Source organism: Saccopteryx bilineata, chromosome 2 (genome assembly GCF_036850765.1).
Source record: "Saccopteryx bilineata isolate mSacBil1 chromosome 2, mSacBil1_pri_phased_curated, whole genome shotgun sequence".
Taxonomy (NCBI): domain Eukaryota; kingdom Metazoa; phylum Chordata; class Mammalia; order Chiroptera; family Emballonuridae; genus Saccopteryx; species Saccopteryx bilineata.
The window spans coordinates 101755005-101771876 of record NC_089491.1 but is presented as its reverse complement, the minus strand read 5'-3'; the positions used below and the strand labels follow the sequence as shown (position 1 = coordinate 101771876).

General features: G+C 40.1%; 1 pseudogene; it reads right to left on the bottom strand.

Moving 5' to 3' along the window:
• Window positions 1-14958: 14958 nt before the first annotated feature.
• On the bottom strand, window positions 14959-15078 carry LOC136327538 (small nucleolar RNA SNORA38; annotated as a pseudogene).
• Between the last annotated feature and the right edge of the window lie 1794 nt (window positions 15079-16872).

Genomic DNA, 16872 nt, shown 5'->3' with positions numbered 1-16872 from the left:
TTCCATCCTGTTCAGAGATATGTAACAATCAATGTCATCTCTCTTTTACAGACAAGAAGTCAGAAGCTCCTTGGAGTTAAGCGTCTGTCAAAGTAAGGACATAAACGGCATCAAACTTGACCTTGTAATGTAGAATCTGCCCCTGTGGGAGGCAGATACCGGCCCCAAAAATGTCCTAATCCCCAGAACCTATGAATATGTTTGTTTACAGGTAAAAGGGACTTTGCAGATGTGAATAAGATAAGGATTTGGGTTATTAGGTAGATGCAATCTAATCACAAAGACCTTTATAAGAGGGGAAGGAGCATCAGAGCCTTGCAGAAGGAGCTGTGGCAATAGGAGTAGAGGACACAGTGATGTGGGGCTGTGAGCCAAGGAATGTGGGCGCCTGTAGAAGCTGGAAGGCGAGGAAAGAATTCTCCCCTGGAGCCCCCAGAAGGAGTGTGGCCTTGCTCACATGCTGATTTTACCCTAGTGAGACCCATTTTGAACTTCCACTCTCTAGAACGATAAGAGACTAAGTGTGCATAGTTTTAAGCCACTGAAAGTGTGGTAATTTGTAATAGCAGCCACAGGAAATGAATACACAGACATCCACTGTCCTTTGTACTAACCCTAAGTGTTTGACATGCCTCTAGGTCAGACCTTACCTCTAAGGCCCAGGTGCATAGAACTAACAACCATCTCCACTTCTGCTGACGAGACTATTGCCTTTTTCATATCTAAAACTTAAGTCCTTTAAACCAGTGGTCCCCAACCCCTGGGCAGCGGACCAGTACTGGTCCGTGGGCCATTTGGTACCGGTCCACAGAGAAAAAATGAATAACTTACATTATTTCCGTTTTGTTTATATTTAAGTCTGAATGATGTTTTATTTTTAAAAAATGACCAGATTCCCTCTGTTCCATTCGTCTAAGACTCACTCTTGACACTTGTCTTGGTCACGTGATACATTTATCCATCCCACCCTAAAGGCTGGTCCGTGAAAATATTTTCTGACATTAATTGGTCCATGGCCCAAAAAAGGTGGGGGACCACTGCTTTAAACCTTCCCTTGCCTCCTTCCCAAACCTGCTGCATTTCCTGTGTTCATGTTTTCCTGAGGGAGTATCTCTTTGCCAGCTAGGTGTTGAGTTCATCCAGACTCTCCCCTTTTACTTACTACTCCATTCTATGTCTTTAAAACCTGTATCCCCTCCATTACTATTCCCACTTCCTAATTTTAGGGCATCCTGACATCCGCATTTATTATCAGTTTTAACTCTTCAAAAGTGTCATGGTCATTAAAAACAAGGAACGTCTAAAAACCTGTCACAGCCAAGAAGCGTCTGTGCAGTTAACAATAATGGATCAACTTGAGTCCATTGACTGTAATGAATCACCACACTAAGATCAGAAGTTAATAATAAGAGGAAACAGAAGCTGAGTGTATAGGAACTCTCTGCACTATCTTTGTAATTTTTCTCCAAATCTAAAACTTGGTCTAGAATTTACAAATTACTTAAATATTTATTTAAAAGTTAAATGTATGTCCTGACCTGTGGTGGCACAGCGGATAAAGCATCAGCCTGGAACACTGAGGTTACCAGTTTGAAACCCCAAGCTTGCTTGGTCAAGGCACATATGGGAGTTGATGCTTTTTGCTCCTCCTCCCTTCTCTTTCTCTCTCTCTCTCTCTTCTATCCCTCTCTAAAATGAGTGAGGGGTATGCAGCATAATCAAAGGTCAAAGTAATCTGGAGATGTTTTCTCGGAACATATGTACCCTGATTTATCAATATCACCGCATTAAAATTAATAAAAATAAGATTTTAAAAAATAAAAAAATTAAAAATAAAAAAAATTAGAAAAATAAAATAAAAATAAGTAAAAATTAAATCTATTATATATATGTGTATATTATATACCGCCATAGTTATGAAGGTGCCCACTAGCGCAGCATGGCCATCGAGGCCCTTCCAGCACCCCAGTTGCTCCGCAAAGAGCAGGCAGTGAGGGGGGCAGGTAAGGGCCTGGCCACAGCCACCTCAACCCCTTTCCTGGCCCTCACTGGCAGACGGGTAGGGTACGCTTTCTCTGCCACCTTCAAACTGTCTCTATCTCTACCAGCAGGTGGATGACGCCCTTGTGGCCCTGAGACCAAGGTTGTCTTGCTGATGCTTTGTATTCTACTGACTCTTCTCATGGGAAACAGGGCAGGGTGTGGTGTGGTGGAAGACAGACAATGACAGGCTCCTCTACCTGCACCCGCCTGACTCAGTGGTATGTCCTTCCTTTAATCATCATTAAAATCGTGCAAGATTTATCCTCTGTTACCCAGAGAGTCCCTTGCGGAAAGCGTCACCTGCTGCCTCTGCTCTGTGCATGGACTCTGCCCTGCCTGGCCCGGGGAAGACTCAGACATGGTCGGTCTGGACGCACAGAGCACCCTCATGGCATTCGTTTCTCCTGGGTTGAATTTACCCTTCTCTTCCTTGTTTAAGCCCATTGTTCATGCTTTCATTGGAGTTAATCAGCCATTAATTAGTTCAGCCTGTGTCTCGCTGACATTTTTAAACTATGGAAACCTGCTTTTGCCCAAATCCAGCCCCTGGATGACATTTGATGAGACTATGTTCTTCATATTCTAAAACTCCCAGGAGCCAGAGAATCCGGGCTTCATATTTGCAATGGAAATGTTTCTGGGTACGGCATCCGGCATCTAGGCTGAGAAATGAAGGAGAGAGCAGAAGCCTTTGTTTGTGTGGCATGCTCACAAAGGTAATAAAGGGCACGACAGGTCTTTGGTATTGTCACACTTCCGTTGGCAGGACCGGTGAGAAACCTGCCCGTTTATAGGCACATAATTCTGTCCTATAATTTTTTCACATTTTAAAAATCTATGATGTTGGTGACCATTTCCACATCATTTAAAAAATAATTATAAGCGCAGATCCAACCCACAGATGTAACGAAAGGAAATGTCACTATACACTGACATTGGTGCTTCTTTGGGTGGCAGCTGTATCAATTTGTGATGACATCTGGTCACATCATTGACTCCAGAATTTCTCTGCGTGTAAATGTCAATCCACCCGTTCATCAGCTCCCAAACACCAACTGAAAACGTGGAACTGAACATCGGAGTCAACCATGGAGGCACCACTTTATAAGATAAAAATAAAACTAGGTCAATGGCTATTAGGGCTGCGTAGGAAAGGGGAGAATGGAGAAGGCACACAGATAGTATGAGCCCTGCAAGGTGCTCAAAGAAGCTGAAGGTAGTTTGGATACAAGAAAACAAACCTGTGCCTTTAGTAATAAACTCTGGATGTCGATGACTAAGTTACACTGTGGTATTGTGCCTAACAATGAGACAAAATGCCTTAAGCCTAAAAGAGCCTGCATTTCAATACGAAAATATAAATGTTTGAAGCCAAAATAAACTTTATTCTGTTTCATCTTTGGAGATTTTATTTTCTTTAACTTGAAATGTAAACATTTGGCAAAAAAAAAAAGCTTATCCTTTAATAGAAATATCACAGGTTTGTGAAATGACACAGCGTGGGTGCACAGGGGGGCATCTCCATGTCCATTCAGATGTGAGGAGGTGCAGAGGTGAAATGATCTTGTCCTTCTGTCCTCAATGTGTGATTATACTTTAATGAGAACATAATTTTGTATATTCCCTAAAGGAACATCAACTCTGTAGGAACTAAATTGAATGGTAAGTAATAAAGTTGTAATTAAATTGATAGTTGGTGGTTTCCCATTGTGAGCATCGGATGCCATGCTTAGGTTTCCTGCAATATTTGCTCTAGAGCCCTCATGGGGTCCAGAGGACGTTATGTGGTATCCACGGTAGTCATTAGCACGATGAGCAACTCATTTAAGCTCTTTAGCACATTCTCAAATTATGAAGCTTTTGTTTGTAATTGGATTTTTTTCTCTAGGTAGCAACTGATTTTTCCCAGGGAAAGTCTCGTCTCTGGTTCTGACCTAGTTAAAGGGGTCAGTTGTGGATTCCTCTGTTCAAATTCCAAGAAAAGAAATGAAAAGTCATCTATTTGTAAAGCTGGTGAGTAGGGGGGCTCGCCGAGCACCCTATAAGCACACCACATAGAATCTGACTGCGTCAGCCTAGACTGGAGCAACCAGGACTTAAACCCTCGGGTCATTGAAATATATTACAGCCCTATGTTTTCAAAGCTAATAATTATATACTGTACAACTATGGCAGTGAAGCGCAAAGAGAAATTTTTGAATTTATACTATTTTTTACATATTAAAAATATTAAGCAATACCTAAATAAGATTTCTCTTTTTAGATTTTTAAAAAAGAAAATCTCTATTATTTACAGAAAACACACATGAACTAAAGATATATCTACACATTGCAGAATATGTGATCAATTAACCGCTAGTTAGTTATGGTTTTCTGTAATAGTATAACAAATCACTCCAGAATTTAGTAGATTGGATCAACATTCATCTTCTCCCAGCTTCCATGGGTCAGGGACCCAGTTACAGCTCTTATTGAATGGTGATCAAGTGGTAGGTCAAGGTTATAGTCATCTCAAAGCTCCAGTAGCGGAAGTTCTGTTTCTCACCCCACTGCGTTGGTCATCAGCAGGATTCAGCGCCTTGCAGGCTGCTGGCTGGAAGCGTCTCTCAGTCTCTTGCCACCTGGGTCTCTCCTTAGGAAAGTGAGTGTTGTTCCATCCATGTGAGCAAGTGAAGGAGCCACAGAGAGAGTATGAGCAACAGTGAGAGTCTCTGAATCCACTCTCAGAAGCCACATTGTATCTTTTCTGCCATATTCCTTTGTTTAGAAGCCAGTCACTGGGTCCAGCCCCCACTAGGGAAGGGATTACACCTGTGTGAGCACCAGGTGGGCGGTCAGGGGAGCCATTCGAGAAGCTGTCAACTATAATCTTCAAGAAGCTGTCAGCTATAATCTAGCATACAGAAAAACAGGCACCTTATGAATAAAGAGAATTCAAAAATGGAGCGAACACAGTAAACATTTCTTCGAGGTCCCTTACATCAATATCCCACCATTATCCTCAGATTCAAAGAAGGACATCAGCATTAACTCTTCTTTCTCTTTATTTTTAATGGGTGATGACATTAAAGTGATAACACTGACATCACTAAATGACAAGAGCAATCACAAAGACATATAAAACATCTTAACATTATGACACAGAATAATAGATGACTGATGAAAATATTTCACATTTTAGAAATACAAATATATCTAAGTAAAATACATCAGCTGATCAAATATTTCTCCATATTTAAAGAAAGGAATTAACATATTAATGAACTACTATTTTTTTCCTATTGCATTGAGAAAAATAATAATTTTGAGAATATATATGCCTATTGTTTAAGTTTGAAAGGACATATACCAAATTGTAGAGGATTGAAGAGAGGAGTTAAATGAAATGGGAGGTGACATCATCTGTACTATTACACTTTGTAATTTTAGAATCTATTTCTTTTACAAACTTCAAGTATTTTTAATAAAAAAGCAATTGATAAGAAGAAAATCTATAAATGTAACTTATTTTCTTCTTTATTCACATATAGTTGTTTCATAAGCTCTTCTGTTATATGCCACAACACTGAGCTCAGCATTAGATTACATGCTAATAACGAATTGTCTCTGGGGCCCTGGCAGGTTGGCTCAGTGGTAGAGCATCAGCCTGGCATGTGGATGTTACGGGTTCAATTCCCTGTTAGGGCACACAGTAGAAGCACCCATCTGCTTCTCCACCCCTCACCCTCTCGATTCTCTCTTTCTCTTCCTCTAGAGCAGCCATGGCTCGATTGAAGTGACTTGCTCCAGGGCACTGAGAATGGCTTCATGGCCTCTGCCTCAGGTACTAAGAAGAGATCGGTTGCTGAGCAATGGAGCAATGCTCTAGATGGGCAAAGCATTGCCCCCTAGAGGGCTCACCAGGGGGATCCCAGTCAGGGCACATGCAAGAGTTAGTCTCTGCTCAACCTCCTCTCAATGAATTTAAAAAAAAAAGAATTGTCTCTTCCCTAGGAGACCCATACAGATTGTTCTAGTCTAGTGTAACTGGCTGTGGTTTGGAATCGGTATGTTCCAGCATTTAACTAAAATGGGTTTCTACAAGATGACAGTACCCACCTGTTAAATATAAAAAGTATTTGTTGTTTTGATTACAGTGGTTTTGTAGTATAGTAAATCAAAACAGCATGGCATTGGCAGAAAAACAGACACACAGACCAATGGGAGAGAACTGAGGACCCAGAAATAAACCCACAGATATATATGGGCAAATAGCTTTTGACAAAGGAGCCAAAAACATACAATGGAGGGATAAAAAGTTTCTTCAACAAATGGTGCTGGGACAATTGGAAAGCCACATGCAAAAGACTAAAACTAAATTACAATTTGTCCCTAGGTATAAAAATTAACTCAAAATAGATTGACTACCTAAACATAAGACCTAAAATAATAAATTACATACAAGAAAACATAGGTACTTATGGACCTTGGTCTTAGAGAGGATTACAAGAATTTGACCCCAGAGACAAAGGAAATAAAAGCAAAAATAAATGAATGGGACTATATCAAACTAAAAAAAATTCTGTACAGCAAAAGAATTCAACAACAAAACAAAAAGGCATACAGTGGGCCTGACCAGGCAGTGGCACAGTGGATAGAACGTCGGACTGGAATGCAGAAGACCCAGGTTGAGACCCCCTAGGTCGCCAGCTTGAGCGCGGGCTCATCTGGTTTGAGCAAAAGCTCACCAGCTTGGATCTTAGGTTGCTGGCTCGAGCAAGGGGTTACTCAGTCTGCTGAAGGCCCACGGTCAAAGCACATATGAGAAAGCAATGAATGAACAACTAAGGTGTCGCAACGAAAAACTAATGATTGATGCTGCTCATCTCTCTCCGTTCCTGTCTGTCTCTATCTATCCCTCTCTATGAGTCTCTCTCTGTCTCTGTAAAAAGAAAAAAAATAAAGGGCAGCCAATGGAATGAGAGATGATATTTATAAACAATAGCTCTGACAAAGGTTAATGTCCAAAATATATGAAGAATTCATACAACTCAACAAACAAGCAATCCAATTAAAAAATGGGGAGAGGGACTGAACAGACCATTTTCCCAAAAAGACATACTGAGATAAATAAAAAGATGTTTAATTTTACTAGTTATTAGGGAAGTGAAAATCAAAACTATAGTGAGATACCACCTCATATCTGTTATATTGCCTATTTTCAACAAGACAGGTAATGATTAGTGTTGGAAAAGATGTAGAGAAAAATGAACCCTTATTGACTGCTGGTAGAAATGTAAACTGGTACAGCCACTGAGGAAAACATTCTGGCAGTTCCTTAAAAATTAAGAATAGAATTATCATATGACCTAGCAACCCCTCTCCTGTATACCTACCAAAAAGAACTTGAAAAGATTTATTTGCAAAGATATATGCACCTCTATATTTATTGTATCATTATTCATGGTGGCCAAGACATGGAAACAAAAAATGGATGAAGAATACTATTCAGTCAAAAGAAAATATAAAAATACTGCCATATGTGAGATGTATAGACCTTGAGAATATCATGCTAAGTGAAATGAGACAGGAAAAGTTAAGAACTATAGCCCTGGTTGGATAGCTTGGTTGGTTAGAGAGTTGTCCCTAAGCACAGAGGTTTTCAGTTCAAACCCTGGTCAGGGCACATGCAGGAACAGAGCGATGATTCTGTCTCCCTTTCTGTCTGTCTCTCTCCCTCTTTCCCTCTTTTCCTATCTCTCTAAAATCAATCAATAAAAAATTTTTAAAAGGAATCATATGATTTCTCTTACATGTCGGATATAAAACTGAAAGCAACCAATGAATAATCAAGATAAACACTACAAACAAAAACTGATAGACACAAGCAACAGTGTGGTGGTTACCAGAGGGAAGGATTTGGGGGAGGGGGGGAGTAAAGGGTTAGAAGGCCAGATATTTGGTTATGGAAGATGATTTGACTTTGGTTGGTGGGCGCACAATGCTGCATACAGATCATGTATCATAGAAATGAGCACTTGAAACGTATATAATCTTACTAACCAATATCGCCTCAATAAATCACATTTTTTAAAAAAAGTATTTGTTAGTCAAATATATTTTAGGATCAGTGACTTCGCAGAGGCTCTCCAAGAGGGCGTTCATAGGTAGGGAGCTGAGACGCACTAAGAACCTGTGCAGGAATGTGTACACCATATCTCCAGACCTCTGCTCTACAGAAGCCCTTTTTCTTAGGTAATTGATCGAGTACTCATGAAACTAAAAGTGGAAAATGCAATTGTAATCAATACTTGTAGTGATTTATGCAAAAAAAATATTCTCAATTTGTACTTTTCAATCACAGAGCATTTTCCCCTTTTCCTAGTCTAAATGGTGAGACCCACCATTCTGTGCTTCTCCCTTCAGGTTTTTGCAAAGGCACAGAAATAGCCCCACAACACAACAAAGCAAAAGCACGGGTGGAAGGGATAGAAGAACCCATGAGGTTGACTTCCTGCTGGGCCCACATGTTCCTGACAGATGCCCATGTGTACACACTGGCAGGATACCAGCAGATCACTAGTGTCCTGTCACTCTCAGATCTTAGATTCCTACAGGGGCCTAGGACACCCCATGCTGATCCATCATCCAAGGGGTCATTTGCTTGTATTCACACCAACAACTTTCTCATCTTGTGCTAACATATCTAGGACAGACACACTTTCCCATTTCTGTGCGAATCAGTATTGGGATCAGAAGGAAATAGCATAGCTATTTTCTCAGGAAATACTTGCTTAAAAGATAAGAGTGGAAAACAACTATTAAAATAGCTTATTATCAAAACCAACATCTTATATCCTCAATACATTTTTTTTTACCCAAGACATAAACAGTGCCCAAACTCAACCAGTTCTTCCTTTGAAAGACTGCCTATCAATCACCCATCCACATCTCTGAAACTCCACTAACCTCTTTCCTAGACTCCCATGAGTCAGGATGTCGATTAAGGTGGTATCTTCTTTTACTGCACAATAAATCTAATAAAAACGGCTTTGTCTGATCAATGGAAATTTGGGGAATAATTTTTTTTAGAGAATTGGCAGCTGATATTTGAAGACTGTGAACCTTTAAGAGATCCCTTCTTTATTAAAGGATGTTACTGTATCACACAAACACGTGTATATTTTACCCTGATATAATGAGTTTACATATTAATATGGTCTTCAAATTGATCATAAACATCACATTAGAACAGTGATTTTCAACCTGTTTCATCTCATGGCACACAAACTACTTACTAAAATTCTGCAGCACACCCAAAATATATGTATATTATTTGCCAATCTGACAAAAAATACATATCATTTTGATTTATTTACAAAAAAATAATAATAGTAACTACTTACCTTTTTTGCTTTAAGTGACTTTTTAAAAAACCAGGTGCCTATACTTGCATATAAGGATTTTTGGTGCCAAGAATCAATAATTAAACCAATAGATACAGCCTTATTATGGAATGTGACCAATAAGATGCAACTCTATTGTATGCTCTATATATTTATGGTTCAAGACAGGGCATTCGCACTGGATGGCTACTGTTGTGTTAGCTGTTGTCATTTTTATTCGACAGTCTAAGGGAAAAGAGTACCTGATTAAATAGTCAAATACTGCATGTTTTAAAATTCTTGCAACACACCAGTGTTTCGGAGCACAGTGGTTGAGAAACCATCACTGCATTAGAGTGACCACATGTCCTATGCTCCCCCAGTTTTCAAGGCCCTTCTAAGACATGGAGGCCTTAGTCTTTAATTGAGCAAGATTTATAAGAGTTTGAGTCTTTCAAGTATACTGGGTCCTAGATGCACATTCATGGACCTGCACATGAACTGCAGCCAAACCCAGCCCTCTGATAGGCCGTTGGGCACTATCTCCCTTAGATCAGCTACTGCATGGGTGACAATGGGCGGAAGACCCAGAGAACTCCTCGTAGCCTCCTCTGCTTTATCAGAATGTGCTTCTTAGTGGAAGACTCAACCAGAGAAGTAGCTTTTATAGCAGCATCTTCAGAGAAAAAACAAAGAGCTGTTTCTAGTAACCTTGGGTTAGGTGTGAGTATTTGCAGGTGTGCATGTGCATTTATGCCTGTATGTGCACAAACATATGCACATGGGAGGGGGCGGGTGTCAATAAACTCAATTTGTGAAAGTTTCCTGAAATTACCCAAAGTTACTCAAGCAGAGAGGTAACAGTTTAATGACCAGTTACAGTAATAGTGATTACAACATGCTCATCTCTTTCTTTGACCAGTGAGTGTGTAACTGGCTTTATTAAGATCATAAATCAGTAGATCTTTCTCACACAATAAAACTGAATATTTTCACTTGGAAAACCCTATAATAATAAAAGACAAATTATGAGAGCCATGATGTATTGATTGTCTGATAAGTGCCAAAAAGCTGCAAATACTATCGTAAGTTGGCTAAGTCAGTGCTTCTTAAAGTTAAAAGTCCCTAAGGACCTTGTTAAAATGCATAGTCTGAGTCAGTAAGACCTGGGTAGGGTCCTTCTGGGGAAGGGATTATTATGTTCCTCATTGTCATGGATATTACACATCTTCCTATTCATAGAACTGTGTACTAGTTGGCTTAGATTCTGTAACCTTACCAATAATATGGGGTTGGGAGGGACTAAAAAGGTTGGAAACTGCTCAGACTTAAGAGACTAAATAAAGAGGCATGACAACTAGATTGGGCCTTGTGTTAGGAGAGAAAAATCACAGAAGTGACACTAATGGGATAAACAAAGAGATTTGACTATGTTAGATCAGAGTACGGCATCAATGCTAAAGTACCTGATTCTATTTGACAGTGATGATTTCACTGTTCATAGAGAAGAATGTCATTTTTGTTTATTTTTCCATTCATGCTGAAACGTTTGAGAATAATGTCTATACCTCATGTTCCAATGGTTCAACAAAACCCATGCATGTATAGAAGGAAATAAAATGTGGCAGAACATTAATCCAGGTGAAGGGCACTTGGATGTGGCCCATCCTAGTATTGCAACTAATCAAAAGGTTTACAGTTTTTAAAAATAAAATGTTGGTGTGTTAATTTTCTATCGCTGCTCTGTGATAAAATTAACACAAGCTCAGTGGCTTAAAACAATATACATTTATTACCTTACAATTCTGTAAGTCAGTGCAAAATGGGTCTTAAGGGCTAAAATCAGGGTGTCTGGTTCCTTCTGGAGACTCTAGAGGAGAATCCATCCTGCCCAGCATTACTTGAGGTTTTGCTTTTTCCACCACCTTCAGAGGGCTTCACTCCAGCCTGTGCTACCATTATCACATCTCCATTATGCTTGTGGCCCTCCTCCCTCCCTTTTAAAAAGAGCCTGTGATTTCACTGGAAAATGCAGGCTCTTCCCCCTCACCCCCCATCTCAAGATTTTCAGTTTAATCACATCTGTGACATCCCTTTAGGTGTGTAAGGAGAACATATTCACAGGTTCTCGGGATGAGGATTGAACATTAAGGTGTGGTGGGCATTATTCAGCCTACCATAGTTTGCAAAATGAGTTTTCCAATTTTTAAGAAAAAGATTTAAAAGCATAAATAAGCATATATCTTGAACAGAAAGAAAATCACAATATGACAGGTCAGAATTTGTAGGATGCAACAAGAGCAGTTCTTAGAGGGAAATCTACAGCACTAAATGCTTACATTAGTAAAGAAACAGGTCTGTACATATCACATCACATCACATTCTAAACTATTAATATTTGTAATCATTTGAATCATATTTATTCTTATTTTAATGCACACTTGGTACTAGTAGGAGTTGTTTTTAATCCATTTTGAACCTGAGCTTATTGGGGAAGAGCAGATGTCCAATAGTTTTGCTAAAAGTGACTGCTTGACATTATGCTACTGTTCAATTTTCTATTGTAACTGTTTTAATCCTACATATAGATGATATAAGCACCTGAAGAGCACCTACCTTCTAAGATATTATTTATTTTACCATGTAAAAGGATAATGTGAGATGTTTCAGATATCATAATAGACAAGTACTGAAAAATAGCACCAAATAAGAGGCAGAAATTGAATTATTTAGCTATATATTGCTTTTTGTTTTATTTAGTATTTAGCTACACATATATTTTAATTTTAAAATAATTATAGACTAACAGGAAGTTGCAAAGAAGTGTTTGGGATGTTCCACACGCATTTCACCCAGTCTTCTCCACCTTCCACAGCTATAGCACAACATCAAAACTGGGGCACCAACCTTGGACCCTTCTAACTTGTGTGCGTACATGGCTCTACACAATGTGTGGATTCATATGGCCATTTCTCTCATCGAGGTACTCAATAGAACTACTAGCACAGTACTCCTTCACACCACCCCTTTATACATCTCCTCCCCTATTCCTATGCCTGAATGGAATGTACCAATCCATTCTCCATCTCTAGAATTATGTTGTTTTGTAAATTTTATTTTTAAAAAAAGACTCATTTAGTACAGTGTGTCTGTAAAGTCATGGTGCACGGTCACAGGAAAGCAACAAAAGACGATAAAACGTGAAATCTGCACCAAATAAAAGAAAAACCCTCCCAGTTTCTGTAGGATGATGTGGCAGCATGTGTACATGTGCAGATGATGACATAACACCATGTATACAGCGGAGCAGCCCATGGCCATGCCAGTCAAGATGTGGACGGTACAGAGGAAAGTTCAGAGTGTTCTGTGGCTTGCTAAATTTGAATCCGTGACCAAAGTGCAACATGAATATCGGCGCGTTTATAACGAAGTGCCACCACATAGGAATAACATTACTCGGTGGGATAAGCAGTTGAAGGAAACCAGCAGTTTGGTGGAGAAACCCCATTCTGGTAGGCCATCAGTCAGTGACGATTCTGTAGAGGCTATATGGGATAGCTACCTAAGGATCCCTAAAAAATCTGTGTGTAAAGCCCACATTGAACTGCACTAAATAGGTATGAAACTGGGAGAGTTTTCCTTTTATTTGGTGCAGATTTCACATTTCTATCGTCTTTTGTTGCTTTCCTCTGACCAGTCAAAAGTGCACCATGACTTTACGGACACACTATATATATCTTTTGCAATTGTCTTTCTTCACTCTGTATAATTTTCAATGTCCATCCAGCTGTTGTGTCTATCAGTAGTTTATTTATATTCATAGCTGAGTAGTGTTCTCTAGCACAGATGCACCACAGTTTGGGGTAACCACTCACCCATGAATGGACATTAGGTAATTCCCTATTTTAAGCTATCACAAATAAAGCTGCTATGAACATTTGTGGACAAGTTTCGGCATAAAAATAAGCTCTAATTTTCTGAAAGCATTGCCCAAAAGAGCAATTGCTGCTTCTCTGGTAAGTCCATATCTTATTCTTTGTATGTTAAAAAAAATGCTGCTTATTAGTGTGGGCACCAACTTTTCATAAAGTCATTTCTGTGTAACCTTGCAAGCATAGGCGGATTAAGGTCAGTTGAGGCCCCTGGCTCAGAAGAGAATATTGGGCCCCTTTAAAAAAGAGAGACAGGGAAAATAAAAATACATGCTAACCATATTTTTAAATAAATAAAACATATTATGTATTATTAATGTTAAAATTGCACATATGAAACCAAACTTGGTGTCATTAGAAAAAAGTGTAAAGTTGGGGTTTTGGGATGCCCTTCAGAAGTCAGGGCCCAGGGTGCACTCAGGTGCGCCCATTGTTAAGTCCACTTTTGCTTGTAATTCAAAGAGATGTGAACAAAGAGATGAAGTATAGGGGTCATCATCTGTGTCCCCCGTCTCTCCTGAGGAGGGTCTGACTTCCCTCGGCAAGGTCTAAAATTAGAAGGGAAATAAGAAAAGAATGCAAAAAGAGAAATTACTTTCCCTCTTCTGAAATAAGGGTTTTTGAGAACACCCTTTCAGAAACGAGACTGAGAAGCTCATCAGGCCTGGAGAGGTCAGCCCAAATAAAATCTCTGGCTAGCCTCCCCTCCTGCAGGACATAGATCTGCAGAGGGTCCGCTGGTCAGTGGTTTGTAGCTCTAAGAACAGGACCAGTCTAGAGGGGACCTGCTCTTGGAAAATGAAAGAGAATCAGCATTTGCTCCTATTAAATAAAAAAAGCTCAGGTGAGAGAGGTTTCCCAGCTATTCGGGAGGAGGATGTCCATAGGAAACTTTGATAAGCTACAGTGGCATAAAGCAAAGAAGTAATCACCTTGCTAATGAAAGCCCGGATGCCAGACACAGTTCCGGTTATAGGGCTTGATGCTGAGTATGGTTCCCAGGATGGGGTTTGGTGGGTCCGCTCTCACAGCTGGTGGGGCTGCTGTGTCTGTAACAGTCCTGCCATACAAATGCTGAACACTGTTTTCGCTTTTTTCTTCTATCTTTTTTCATGAAAGTGAGAACTAACATTTCTTGCACTTAGTGAAACAGGTACTGTTGTAGGTATTTCATAAAAGCAAAGTGTCTGAACATCAGCTTTCATACAGGGGGAGGTACCTCTTTCTGTCCTTTTAAACTGTGCTTCGTCAGTGCTCTGTATTTGCAGGTGTTGCTGTCCAGAGAACCTGCAGGGGGCTCCCCAGACTTCAGTCCCTGGTTCAGCCTCAGGGCCACAGTCCACCCCGATCTGCACCCCAACCCCTCTGCTCGCTGGCTTTCTGCTCACTTAGTGGACTCAAACCTCCTCCTTACTTCAGAATACTTACAGGATCTTCTCGGACCCTGTGTCCTGCTTCCCAACTGAGTATAGAATGGGACAGGAGCCACTGGTTGCCTGTTTCTTAGATTGACAGAATTTGGCAAAGATCTAGCTCACAAACTAGCTCTTTCCATTTTCTTGAGTTTCCTATTTTGCTTACACGTCGCTGTTTTTTATTTACTGCCAATATTTTTTTGTCTACGTGGGATGGTAGATCATGAACAAGCTGGCCCCAGATTTCCCCAAGTCCACACAACATTGCCTCCAATTCTTACATGTCCAAAGACAGGGAACCACAGACATGCCTTTGTAGGAGGGTACTGCTAGCATTTTAGAAGCAGAAAGCATAGGTATTCTTTGTAAGTGATGTAAAAGAATAGCCTATTTCCTATAAAGCTACAAGATGTACTTCACCTGCCACTGAACCTAAGCTTGCTTTTCGCCTTGGCAACCATGTGCTATGGATTATAACAGGAATTTATGACTTCCCAGTGGTATTGCATATATCATATTTCTCAAAGAAATAATCAATTCCCATCACATAGAGTGTTGACTCTATGTCATAGGAATTATAATGGATATAGAATTTTGAATCAGAACTTTATGGTGTTGGTATCAGCTAATTCTGCTACCTTCCCATGTGGGCTGATTATTTTGATGACTGTTTATTGCCTTTCAACATGGGTGACGTGTACAGGAGAGAATGGCACTACCTCTGTGTTTCACTGTGCTTTGGGGGCTCCTCGAGAAAGACTATGTGCAAACACAATGTATCAACAATATAATTCTTTTCTTAATCAAAAATTCCATTTCTCTGTAGTTTCCATCTCATCAGTTTCCAGTTCCCATTTTATCTCTTGTTTCATTGTTGAGAAAGAAAGAGGCAGAAATGCAATTTATGTTGGATTTTGATAGGGTTGCCATGGCTGCCAACGACATTTCATGTTTTTTTCTTGATAGTGCATAACAAAGCAGATATTATGTAAACAATTTCAAGTGCCATCTAAAGTATGCTTCCCTGCAGAATTAGACAACTGGGAGGCTAAGTATGTCTCTTTTCCTTCAGATGATCTAGAGTCCCTCTTTTTAAAAAATGATCCCACCTACCTCCACTGAATTGCCATGACAACAACTTCCAATATCTAGAATTCACTATCAAGTAGTATTGATAAGAGTCCTTGGGTGCTGCTTCAACATTGGCGGCTCCCAGGGGTCCCATTAAAATCACCTACTTCACCTTTCCCACCTTAGCTGGTATTTATATAAACAGGGAATTAAAATACCTTTCCCTGTTACTGTGAGGGTTAGGAAATAATTTACTGGCACATTTGCTCTCTGTTTTCTTTCACTGGCTCCCTGGTCTTCCCTTTTGAAATGCAGTGAGAGGTTGATCTTTGCAGGAGGGCCTAGGAAGAGTCCTGGAAGGAGCCCGAAGATTGGGAGACAGACGGCCCATCTGAACTACTACTCTGTCAGTGGAGGAGTGTGAAGATAGAAAAATAAGAGAGATGGTCCATTATATCAAGAAAGAATACCTTGCTACCCCCGTTATATGACTAACTGCATAGATTTTACCCCTTGTACCATTTCTAATAGGCCCTGACCCCTATAAAAAGAGCCAGCACTATAGGAGAAGGCAAGGCAGGCTTTGGAGTTCAAGTCCTCTGCTTTCTCGGGTTGGCTGGCAATTCCATGAAAGATGCTTCTGTAGACTTCAGTCCTCACCACTGTCCATTGGGTTTACAGGACAGGCCTCATGAGCTCTGGCTTTGTGAGGTTTCGTCACCTCACTGGAGTATTTCTGCCTCCAAAATCTTGCTCAACAGGACTGCCTTCAGCAAGCTTCTCTGATGAGAAGCCTTATGCCTTTGTCTAAATTCACAGCCAGGTAGATATTGCACAAAATGGAAAATGACTTGAACAAAACAAGTTAAGTTATCCATGTATACCAAAACGGTAGGTGAGATGGGAGAGGCGGACACCATCTTCCCCACATGGAACATGGTCTTACAGTATTTCTTGCCATCAGCAGAGAGGTTTTCGCATCCTCTTTTGTAAATCTCGGGATAAACTGAGTCTGCCAACAGAAGGAACAATTCCAGTCTCCAGTGT